The sequence below is a fragment of the Engystomops pustulosus genome, chromosome 5 (genome assembly GCF_040894005.1).
Source record: "Engystomops pustulosus chromosome 5, aEngPut4.maternal, whole genome shotgun sequence".
Classification (NCBI taxonomy): domain Eukaryota; kingdom Metazoa; phylum Chordata; class Amphibia; order Anura; family Leptodactylidae; genus Engystomops; species Engystomops pustulosus.
This window is the reverse complement of record NC_092415.1, coordinates 148,726,259-148,738,629: the sequence shown is the minus strand read 5'-3', so window position 1 is coordinate 148,738,629 and position 12,371 is coordinate 148,726,259. Positions and strand designations below refer to the sequence as shown.

At 39.3% G+C, this 12,371-nt stretch overlaps 1 protein-coding gene across 9 annotated transcripts in view; it reads left to right on the top strand.

Annotated features, from left to right (window-relative positions):
- The window catches only part of TPK1 (thiamin pyrophosphokinase 1), a 335,076-nt gene that overhangs the window by 102,374 nt on the left and 220,331 nt on the right, over positions 1-12,371 (top strand). The gene's annotated exons all lie outside the window — the stretch shown is intronic.

Below are 12,371 nucleotides of genomic sequence, written 5' to 3'. Positions count from 1 at the left end.
AGTACAAGGTGGGGGAAGGGCTTCAGCATGAGGCGAGATGAAAAACAGAGAAAGTGCTATATCACAGACTGGGATGAAGGAACTGATGGGAAACAGGGAGATCTCACCACTCCATGTAGGAGACTTCTGTAGTCACAGTCCTGAATACACTCAGCCCTGCTACATACACAGAGAGAGCTCTGTCACATGACCTCCTCCTCTGTGAACAGGGAGCAGCAACCCCTCCCCTCCAGGAGTCCATAGAGTTTGTAGAGTTTGCTAATACTATAGACTCCAGGGCCTGTTAGCACCGGGATAGGAAGGAGCTACTTAAGCACTGAGGCAATAGCAAAAAAACATCTGAATATAGGTAACAAAGATAATAGGCAAAGTTCTTCTACATCCCAATAGATATTTATTTGGGAAAAACTTTACAGTAGTTCTTTAATTATAAAGCTTTCATGTTACAGTACAGTAGATATGTATTAGTGGATGGGTAAATGTACATACAGTTAACCCCTTATCTCCTTACTACTTTTCCACATTTATGCCCAGGTCATTTTTTTTCCCCAGTCAATGCCATTGGGAGGGCTCTGCTGACATCCTCCTGTTGCCGATAGAGCTGAGTAAATAGAGCCGGCAACTCCCTGCACTATCACTGTGACTCTACTTTTGCTGTGTTAGCAGAGCCAGCATGTTATTATGTCATCTGCCTGCCGGCTTCACTGCTACACACAGCAGATGGAGAGGAAAAAGGAACCACTGGGGGGAACAGGCCAAGGAGAATATATGTTTATTATTTTACTGTGAGATCACAAAAAGAGGGGGTGCTGATGGGGAACATAATAAGATATGTTAGTTTTTTTTCACATCCGCAAGAAAAACGAAGGGTTTAACATCGATTAATGTTGGTGGTTCCCCAGCATCGTCAGAGAAAAACAAATCTGCCATCAGTAGACTTCAGTTGCCTTCTGTAATTCACACACCTGAAAAAAATTAGGACAAGTTTTAATTTTTTTTTCTGACAACAGATCAGTTGGAAAAAAATGAAACATGAGAACACCCATAGAAAAAAAGAGTTCAGTGCAATTCAGGATATTTGAAATTTGAGAAAAAAACTGCACCAGTTTGAAAGAGCTCTGAGCAATAGCAATAACTGTTATTCCCAGACAACCTCATTGATCTCTTCTATGGATAGTTAATTAATAGTTTTGTTCTAGGAAACACCTTCAGTGATTGCAGATGATGATGAGCCATGTGTTTTCAATATTGGATTATTTAATACATTCATTAATGTATTATTTAGTCATTACACTTCATTTATTATGTTACAAATTAAATAATTTGTTTAGTTTTATATTCTGCTTTTTGTTTAGTCCTGTGGTATGACAAAAATCCCCATTTGGCTAAAATTGTATTCTAACAGAATAGTATGAGGAATAGGGTATAACACTACTACCAGTTATATAAGACGAAAAAAAGCAAAAAACTTTCAGGAAAAAAAAAATTGCCAGCAGCAAAATAATTAATATCCTACGTAGTAAAAATAATCAGATAGTTAACCCCCTTAATGACGAGGCCCTTTTAGTTTTTGCGTTTGCCTTTTTCACTCCCCACCTTCAAAAATCAGTAACTTTTTTATTTTTCCATGTATAGAGCTGTGTGAGGGCTTGTTTTCTGTGTAACAAATTGCACTTCATAGTGACAGTATTTATTATTCCATGACTTGTACTGGGAAGTGGGAAAAAAATCCCAAATACAGTGAAATTGGTGGAAAAACGCATTTCACATTTTCATGTGAGCTTGGTTTTTATGGCTTTCACTGTGCGCCCCACATGACATGTCTACTTTATTCATTGGATCACAGGGATGCAAAATTTCTACAGATTTTATTGTGTTTTAATACATTTTGAAAAATGAAAACATTCTGTACAAATGAAATTCTTTATTTTGCCATCTTCTGGAGCTAATAACTTTTTTTATACTTCGGTGCCACTGGCACACTGTAACAAATGCTTGAAACTATTATAGCAACAGGTCTTCACTCCCTAAAGACAATATGGGGACGGACTATTTAAGCCAAGATGGCCAGCAGCTTTGCCAGCAGCATCCGAAGGATTTAACACCCGTGATCGGCACTAGCACTGATCGCTGGTGTTACAAGTTGGAGTTTTGCAGCAAACAGTCACCTTGTATGGAGAGTAGTCAGTCCGCAATGTAGTAAAAAATAGATACAGCGTGTCGCCATGTAGTATAAAATGCATACAGCATGCCGCCATGTAGTACAAAATAGATACAGCATGCTGTCATGTAGTATAAAACAGATACAGCATGCAGTCATGTAGTATAAAATAGATACAGCATGCTGTCATGTAGTATAAAATGCATACAGCGTACGGCCATGTAGTATAAAATGCATACAGCGTACGGCCATGTAGTATAAAATGCATAGAGTACCGCCATGTAGTATAAAATGCATACAGAGTACCGCCATGTAGTATAAAATGCATACAGAGTACCGCCATGTAGTATAAAATGCATACAGAGTACCGCCATGTAGTATAAAATGCATACAGAGTACCGCCATGCAGTATATAATACATACAGCGTGCCGCCATGCAGTATAAAATGCATATAGTGTACAGCCAAATAGTATAAAATGCATACAGCTTACTGCCATGTAGTATAAAATGCATACAGAGTACCGCCATGTAGTATAAAATGCATACAGAGTACCGCCATGTCGTATAAAATGCATACAGAGTACCGCCATGTCGTATAAAATGCATACAGAGTACCGCCATGCAGTATATAATACATACAGCGTGCCGCCATGTAGTATAAAATGCATATAGTGTACAGGCAAATAGTATAAAATGCATACAGCTTACCGCCATGTAGTATATAATGCATACAGAGTACCGCCAAGTAGTATAAAATGCATACAGAGTACCGCCATGTAGTATAAAATGCATACAGAGTACCGCCATGTAGTATAAAATGCATACAGTGTACAGCCATGTAGTATAAAATGCATACAGTGTACAGCCAAATAGTATAAAATGCATACAGCTTACTGCCATGTAGTATAAAATGCATACAGCTTACCGCCATGTAGTATAAAATGCATACAGCGTACCGCCATGTAGTATAAAATGCACACAGCGTACCGCCATGTTGTATAAAATGCATACAGCGTACCGCCATGTAGTATAAAACTAAAATTTGCAATTATTTCAGGGCTTCTACGCCACTGACATGGCACAGAAGCCCTGATAAATATCACCAATACTGCATATACATACAGCACACACGAACAGTATATACAACATCTACACACACAGTGGATGTGTCGGCCAGCGGGCTGGTGGATGTGATGGGTGGGGGGGTGATGTGTCAACTCGCCTCATGGTAGGTGCGCCCCTGACTGTTATTGTTTATTCGGTCCATTTAGTGATGTCACAAATGGGTTAATCATGTACTAAGTTACATTTGCAATGTGATGATGCATTAAAAAAGATAAACTTTCTGGAGCGTAGGAGAAAATACAAAGGTAAAATAGAGGAACTACAGAATAACTGAAAGTAATGAGCAATTAAATATTCCGGCGATGCTGCAGTTAAAATAAAAAACTAAAAAAATCCTGTTATTAGGAGTTATCATTACACATCTGTAGGCCACATTCTCAAAGTGTAAGTGTCAAGGCAGAAATTAAAATCCTTAGGGCATAAATCACAATATAAGATGGTGGGCGTTTTTGCTTATAGGAGGCAGTGTAGAAGATGTGAAGTGTGAAGGTGGCACGGTATTCAAGTTTTTCTATTGGTCCAAAAGTTTATCTATAAATAATTATTTATCATACAAACAGATATAAATCATCTAGTGGTTCATATTTTAAACCATGCATCTTTTCCAGAAGGACGTTGCTAACCACTGAATTTGTCACTGTCCACAGGACTCGGAGAAAACCCATTACTCATTAACTATAAGAAGAGCATTTGCCTCAGATTATTAATTAAGCGTTTTATGGCAATTGTATACTGTCACTTACCAGATGTGCAATGTGTAAAATATCTGCTTAACCCCTTAATGACCACTAGTGTTCTTCCTTCAAGTGGCTATGAAGAGACTGTGGGTGTGGGGCAGACTTATCTTTTAGGTTGGTATCTTACTCCATTTTTTTTGGAGTGTGTATGGAGCTCTTTTGGTTCACTTTATACATCAGGGTTATTTTAGCGGTTTAGACGGCTTCATAAAAGTAGTTATATTATTGCACCTGAAATGTTAATGGAATGAATATGAAATGTATTCACTTACAAGTCACAAACAAATTGCAACTGGTTCCCAAGTGTTTGCTTCCTCACCTGATGGTTCAAGTGGGTTTGGTCTTTTTTTTAAAGACTGAGACCTGAATTAAATCCCATCTACTTAGTGTTTGGGCATCCACTTGATTCTGTATAGATTAATGTGAGGGTATGCATTTGGGGAATAATAAATAGTAAACCTCTTTACAAAGCATTTATTATGAAATATGCAGTTCACTTATGAAGGATATGGAGGATTTCAACACCTCTGTTCCTGATTGATAATTTTCACTGCTACCACCACACTGGAACTCTCTTTAATCCCCAATGCCTGGAGCTAATACTGAGGGACTGTCTGCCAATATTTAACTACAGATATATACAGTCCTTGCTCAGCAGACAGGAAATGTTACAGAATGCTGTGCACCACACTGGAGGTCTCTCTTCTGTCAGGTTTGGGAAGGGGCAGAAGGCATAGCAGGAGGCAGTGATGGAGTTGACAGCCTGCACCATCACACACCAGGCTGGAGATAGGTGACACTTTATTGGCTCTGACTTGGAAGTGATGGAGCTGGAAACGGGAGGGAGACAAGAAGATGGAGATGGGAGGGGCAACAGGGGAATTTCCCACCTGCTCATCTGCCTACCTTTATTTAACGAGGCTGATTTACATAAAAACAATAGCTCCTCATCTTGGAATAAAAGTATGGATTGTGCAAATGCAAATGTTGTTGCCAAAATATCTTTAGCAAGGGTGTCTCTAACTACATGGTGGTTATGAAATGGAAATTGAAATTCTTCTGTTCTTTTTCAGTGGCAGTGGCTGAGTAAGTTTCTCTGCATGGTTTAAGGCTGACTTAACAACCCTTGTTGGAAATTTTTTGGCTAAAAATCTATTAGCAAGAATTTAGCTTTTACAGTTGAAGGTTCCTGTTTCCAGACAGTTTCTTCTGATACGTTTAAATTATCTGTATGGGATATTTCTTTTCCACTTATAATGGTGAGAGCTATTAAAATGCATTAAGCTATTGCTGTCCACTTTCTTGAAGTATGTTTCAGTGGTGATTTCATTATCCTTTATTCGGATTATCAAAAATTCAATTTCTACTTTGGAGGATATTTCGGTAAATGAAAGGTCCCAGTCGTTCTGGTTAAGGTGATTAACAAAGGACTGGACCTCACTCTCATTCACATTACAAATGAGTAATAGATCATCTATATACACTCACTGGCCACTTTATTAGGTACACCATGCTAGTAACGGGTTGGACTCCCTTTTGCCTTCAGAACTGCCTCAATTCTTCATGGCATAGATTCAACAAGGTGCTGGAAGCATTCCTCAGAGATTTTGGTCCATATAGACATGATGGCATCACACAGTTGCCGCAGACTTGTCGGCTGCACATCCATGATGCGAATCTCCCGTTCCACCACATCCCAAAGATGCTCTATTGGATTGAGATCTGGTGACTGTGGAGGCCATTTGAGTACAGTGAACTCATTGTCATGTTCAAGAAACCAGTCTGAGATGATTCCAGCTTTATGACATGGCGCATTATCCTGCTGAAAGTAGCCATCAGATGTTGGGTACATTGTGGTCATATAGTGATGGACATGGTCAGCAACAATAGGTAGGCTGTGGAGTTGCAACGATGTTCAATTGGTACCAAGGGGCCCAAAGAGTGCCAAGAAAATATTCCCCACACCATGACACCACCACCACCAGCCTGAACCGTTGATACAAGGCAGGATGGATCCATGCTTTCATGTTGTTGACGCCAAATTCTGACCCTACCATCCGAATTACGCCGCAGAAATCGAGACTCATCAGACCAGGCAACGTTTTTCCAATCTTCTACTGTCCAATTTCGATGAGCTTGTGCAAATTGTAGCCTCAGTTTCCTGTTCTTGGCTGAAAGGAGTGGCACCTGGTGTGGTCTTCTGCTGCTGTAGCCCATCTGCCTCAAAGTTCGACGTACTGTGCGTTCAGAGATGCTCTTCTGCCTACCATGGTTGTAACGGGTGGCGATTTGAGTCACTGTTGCCTTTCTATCAGCTCGAACCAGTCTGCCCATTCTCCTCTGACCTCTGGCATCAACAAGGCATTTCCGCCCACAGAACTGCCGCTCACTGGATGTTTTTTCTTTTTCAGACCATTCTCTGTAAACCCTAGAGATGGTTGTGCGTGAAAATCCCAGTAGATCAGAAGTTTCTGAAATACTCAGACCAGCCCTTCTGGCACCAACAACCATGCCACGTTCAAAGGCACTTAAATCACCTTTCTTCCCGATGTGATTGGCTGATTAGAAATTAAGTGTTAACGAGCAGTTGGACAGGTGTACCTAATAAATTGGCCGGTGAGTGTATATCTTGTAGTAGATAATAGTCTTCTTCCGTTTGGGACTGTTGGTTATGAATTAAGTTTCAAACTAGCCCATATAAAGAATGGGGAAACTGGGTGCAAATCTCATCCCCATCGCTGTTCCTCTTGTTTAATAAAAATTATAATAATAATTCCTTTATTTACCATATGTACCCCAGTAGCATATAGGCAGCCAGCCCCCAGTAGCATATAGGCAGCCAGCCCTCAGTAGCATATAGCCAGTCAGTCCCCAGTAGTATAGAGCCAGCCAGCCCCCTTAAGTATACAGCCAGCCAGCCCCCTTTAGTATACAGCCAGCCAGCCAGCCAGCCCCCTTTAGTATATAGCCAGCCCGCATGAAAAAAATAAACTTACATACTCCCCTTCCGGCGTCCCCGATGCTCGTTACGGCTTCCCGATACTTGCCGCAATGATCATCGGGGATGCCAAAAGGTGAGTATGTAAGTTTATTTTATTTTTATTGACTCGTGCTGAAAAATCTCACCTCAGCTTAACCCATTTTTTGTGCTGAAAAGCTCGGCTTATACACAAGTTTATAGCGCCCACAGATTACGCAGCTTTGCACAGAGTTTGCGAAATCAGTCCCTGTCCACATGCAGCTCACAATGTAATCAACCTACCAGTATGTTATGGAGTGTGGGAGGAAACCAGAGGACCCAGAGGAAACCCACGAAAACACGGAGAGAACAAACAAACTCTTTGCTGATGTTTACCTGGATGGGATTTGAACCCAGGACCCCAGCGCTGCAAGGCTGTAGTGCTAACCACTAAGCCACCGTGCTTAGGAGAATTTTTAATTCATTGGTGTGGATCTCAATTGGATTCTTAGGTAGGACCTCAGAGTAGTCTTTATCTTTATCATAGTAGTATTTATCTTTATAAAGGATCTTTAGGGATTTGTTTATGTATGATTCTCTATTTTGGATCACAATTTCCCCTCCATTATCCACATGATGATGGACTGATTGTAAATTAGGGTTTTAAAGGCCAATCTATCCTTTCAGAATAAGTTATGTGAGAGTTCAATATTGGATTTAATACCTAATGAAATTCATGCCTGAGGAAGGAGGAACTCCCTCAGAAACGTCACGACACACCGGACGTTCGTTTTCTCAGTAAGGAGCCACTGCTGTGCAAGTGTGGACTTTTCGAATGGACTATGGCATCGCTCGCCGAAGTTTGGTGATGTACTGTTGCCTTTATGCGACGGACCGGGACCCGATGTCTGAGCCGCGATGGATGCCAGGGAACGTCGGAAGGTGAGTTCACTTTTTTTTTTTTCTTTCCTTGACTAGAGTATAAGCCGAGTTAGGGTTTTTCAGCACATTTGTGCTAGTTAGTGTCAGTTTTCTGATTACTCCATGTAGGTCACAAAATAGTTGGAATTCATCAATTTTTGTGGTTGTGCATTATGAGAGATCTTTGTTGACAAGTCCAATTACAGCTTTGTTGAGACTGTAGGATGATAAGTTTAATATCCTTATCTCAGTACTTTTTGGAACTCTGAATGGTGATTATTATGTAGGTGATGAAGGTGCTCCCAACCTAAGACGAGAACTCCTCAAAAGTGACATCAAATACCTTTCAGTCAGTGTAAAAGACAGACAAACTGAACCCTCTTTTCTGGAATGAAATACCTCATAAAGAAACTGTGCCATTTCTTAAAGGAAATCTTTAAGAAATATACATGTATATAATTTGCGTGAGGCAAATGGCATTTTACATCTTAACAAAAAAAATGTAGAACTTGATTTATTTTGTCTTACTTAAGACCTAAATTATCGTTACTTTTATGTTGGATTTAGGCTCGACTGTGTCATATTTCTTTTTATTTATTAATAATCGAATACTTAAAACTAGTCACCACAGGTTTATTCTTATAATTCATTATGATGCAGGAGAACACACTGAATTTAAAATATGCGGCAACTAACAATTTATCATATTAATGTGTTGTAAGGGGCATTTTTTATTCTGTTTAATGAAGTGAGTTTACGGATTCAAGTAATTTTAAATAAAAAGTTCAAACTTGATGTTGTAACAAATAACTCCACAAAGACATCTAACATCTTGTTAAAGAGAGAGTCTGTTTAGAAAGTGTGTCCCACAAGATTGCACATTTTCTAGGAGCAGACATTGATATTGAGGACCTTTCCTTTTTTTAAGCTTAAAATAACATTCAAATTGGTAGGGGTCCAACGTCGTTTTCTCGGTCGCTGATACACAGAGAAAAGAACAGTAAAATTTTTATGTTAAATCCTATTCTAATGATAAGTTGGATGGTTCACCAATAAACTTCTTATTCATTCTTTTTAATTGCTAATCATGTGTGGCAGTCCTGTAGACAGTGAATGAAGTGGAAAGGCCTCTAGTCCCCATTGAGAACAGAACCTCCAGTGCTTCTTCAGAACATTTCAAAGTTTACAAACTCTGTTTTGTTTGTGATCTACAATTATAAATGTTAATTTATACCATAATAATAATAATAATTCTTTATTTGTATAGCGCACACAGATTCTGCAGCGCTGCACAGAGCTTGCATAATCAGGACCTGTCCCCAATGGGGCTCACAATCTAATCAACCAACCACTATGTTTTGGAGTTTGGGAGGAAACCGGAGTAAAACCACTTGGTAATTTCAGCTGTTCTGTTTTTGCTTGATGTTGACGAACATATGACAAAAGTATCTATTGTATCTATTACATGGGTTATTACATGGCAATCACAGGGATATGTGAATGGTTATTATTTGGAAATGGCCAAGTCCTAATGTAAAGTGGCACAGACTAGTAAGGGGTTGCTAGTTCTGTAATAGGAAATGGGCAATAAGCAAATGACAGCTAACTGATCTGTTTGCTTTTTTATAAAAAAAATATATATCTCTGAATACTTAAAGTGTTTGCAGCCTCATATATTGTTGTTGAGACTGTGCACATTTTATGCTTTGGGACATGACCCATTACTTAAGCATGATCCATATAATGTACACGGAAGCTCTGTGCATGAGTAAAGCTATGTGTGTTTGGTTTCATAGCACAATATAAAATTCAGCTTTCCCTTCAAAAAGTAAAAGACTGCACGGATAGAGATAACAGAAGTTGAAGAGCAACAGAGATGTGCAAAGCCGTAGAAGAGTCCTGCGTGTAGTTGGTGAATAGAAACTTTTCAAAGGAGAATTCTTAAAGTGAATAAGTCTTTCTTTGTGCACAATGAAACACATTTCCATTCCCTATTGGATTTGGGAAGCGGTCCATCAGGAAGCTAATGATAATTTGCAGAACTGCACTTGGTCATTTATGTAGAGAACATTTTTTTAAATCTGTCTTCAAACTCTAGTCTGTAATCCCTTTTCTCTATGGCCACATTTTCATCAGAACTTCTAAATAATCTAATGTTTCAGGTACTAGGTTAATTTGCATCTATTTAAGACGCTAAATTAGAACTGGGATTATTTTGTCTTCATTCCAGATATCTTTAAAACTTACCCCAAGAGAAATAAAAATGTGTCTTAAGAAAACCATTCTATAAATACTGCAAGGAATAACAAATTAATTTCACTTAATTAACTGGAATGAAGTTGGCCATTTTACACTGCAATAGCAACAAGCTATTAACTTTCTGGACAACTATGTATTGAAACATTAAACCAATGTTTGAAAGTTGCTACTTTTTAATTATGTTTTATTTGCTTTAACATTTCAGGTATTTGTTTAAAATGCACATCCTGACCGAAATGTACTCATTTGCCTGTGTGATATCAAGTTGCACTTTTGTAGTAAATGTTTCACTCTCTTTATGGGGAAAATTCTCTATTTGGGTGTTTTCTCTGACATATAACTAACATATCCCTAAAAGTATGCTTAAGTATACTGTTATACACGTAAGTTGTGACAAACAGTAGTTTACAGTATATTAACTTCCTCTAAGAAAATGTATATTTATAGCACCCAATTTTATACTATATGCATGTGTACAGTATAATTGTTGTATATGAAAACAAAAAAACATTGATCAGCTGAATGCTAAAAGTAAGGCCTCATTCACACGACCGTGAGGGGGACAGTGATCTGGTCGCACGATTTGTGGTGAGCAAATCTATTTTTGGACAGATTTGCGATGCGGCCCTTCCAATACAAGTGTATGGGACTGTAAAATTTCGGGGCTGCTAACGGTGCCAGAAGATGTCCACTGCATGCAGCCGTTCACTATGCTGTGGGTTTCCGTGGAGACGCGATCACATGACCGCTGCAGAACGTGACCTCAGCACTGCTGTCAGCTGAGTGTCTGAAGAGTGTGCAGAGCAGGAGCCTGTGAAAAGTAAGTTCAAAGGGTGTGAAAGACTGTGCAAGTGTGTGCAAAGATACATAAAGGGTGTGAACGGGTGTGCAAAGATCTATAAAGGGTGTGTAAAGAGTGTGCAAACCATTTAGTATTCCATGCAATGTACTAAGTAATTGAGGAAAAAATGCATTCCCCACATTCTCTATTGGACTCTGTTTTTCAGATTTCACAGTGCTCTCAAGCTGACACCTCCCCTTTATTCTTTGGGTTGGTACGTGCGCTGGGATCCAACATTTATATAGGTTTTAGGAGATTTTAACCCCTTAACGACCTGGCCCTTTTTCATTTTTATGTTTTCTTTTTTCACTTCCCTCCTTCAAAAATCCATAACTTTTTTATTTTTCCATGTGCAGAGCTGTGTGACGGCTTGTTTTCTGTGTTACAAACTGAACTTCATAGTGACGGTATTTAATATTCCATGCCCTGAACTGGGAAGCGGGAAAAAAATTCCAAATGCAGTGAAATTGGTGAAAAACCCCATTTGCGCCATTTTCTTGTGGGCTTGGATTTTACGGCTTTTACTGTGTACCCCAAATTACATGTCACCTTTATTCTTTGGGTTGCTACAATCACAGGGATACTAAAGGTTTTATTAATTAATTAATTAAAAATAAATTCTTCATTTTGTCATATTCAAGCGCTAATATCTTTTTGTCCATCCAGCGCAATTGGGTGCCGCAGTCGTTTTTGTCCCCTATACTGGTAAATGCCACAATCTGTGCCAGCACCAACTGATGTGTGTATATATATTTACACACACACACACACGTTTTTGTGTATATACAGGCGGTCCCCTACTTAGGAACACCCAACTTACAGACGACCCCTAGATATAAACGGACCTCTGGATGTTGGTAATTTCTTGTACTTTAGCCTTAGGCTCCAATAATCAGCTATAACAGTTATCAATGGTGTCTGCAATGAAGATTTATTGTTAATCCTGGTTCTTATGACAACCCAAAATTTTTAAAATTCTATTGTCACAGAGACCAAAAAAAAATTGACTGGGGTTACAAGTATACAGTTCTGACTTGCATACAAATTCAATTTAAGAACAAACCTACAGAACAATCTTGTATGTAACCCAGGGACTGACTGTATTGGTCCCCCCTGGCAACGAGCATATCCCCCTTGGTAACGAGCATGTTCCCTACCCCCGAGCATGTCCATCTCGCGCTAGATAACAAGCATATCCCCCTTGGCAACGAGCATGTTCCCTACCCCCGAGCGTTTCTGCCTCCCCTTAGACAACAAGCATGTCCCCCTCCCCCTTGGAAACGAGCATGCCCCCTTGGCAACAAGCCCTTTTTTGTGTGTATGTTTGTTTTTTTTGTCTTCCATGACCGTGTATGCTGTGGACTACT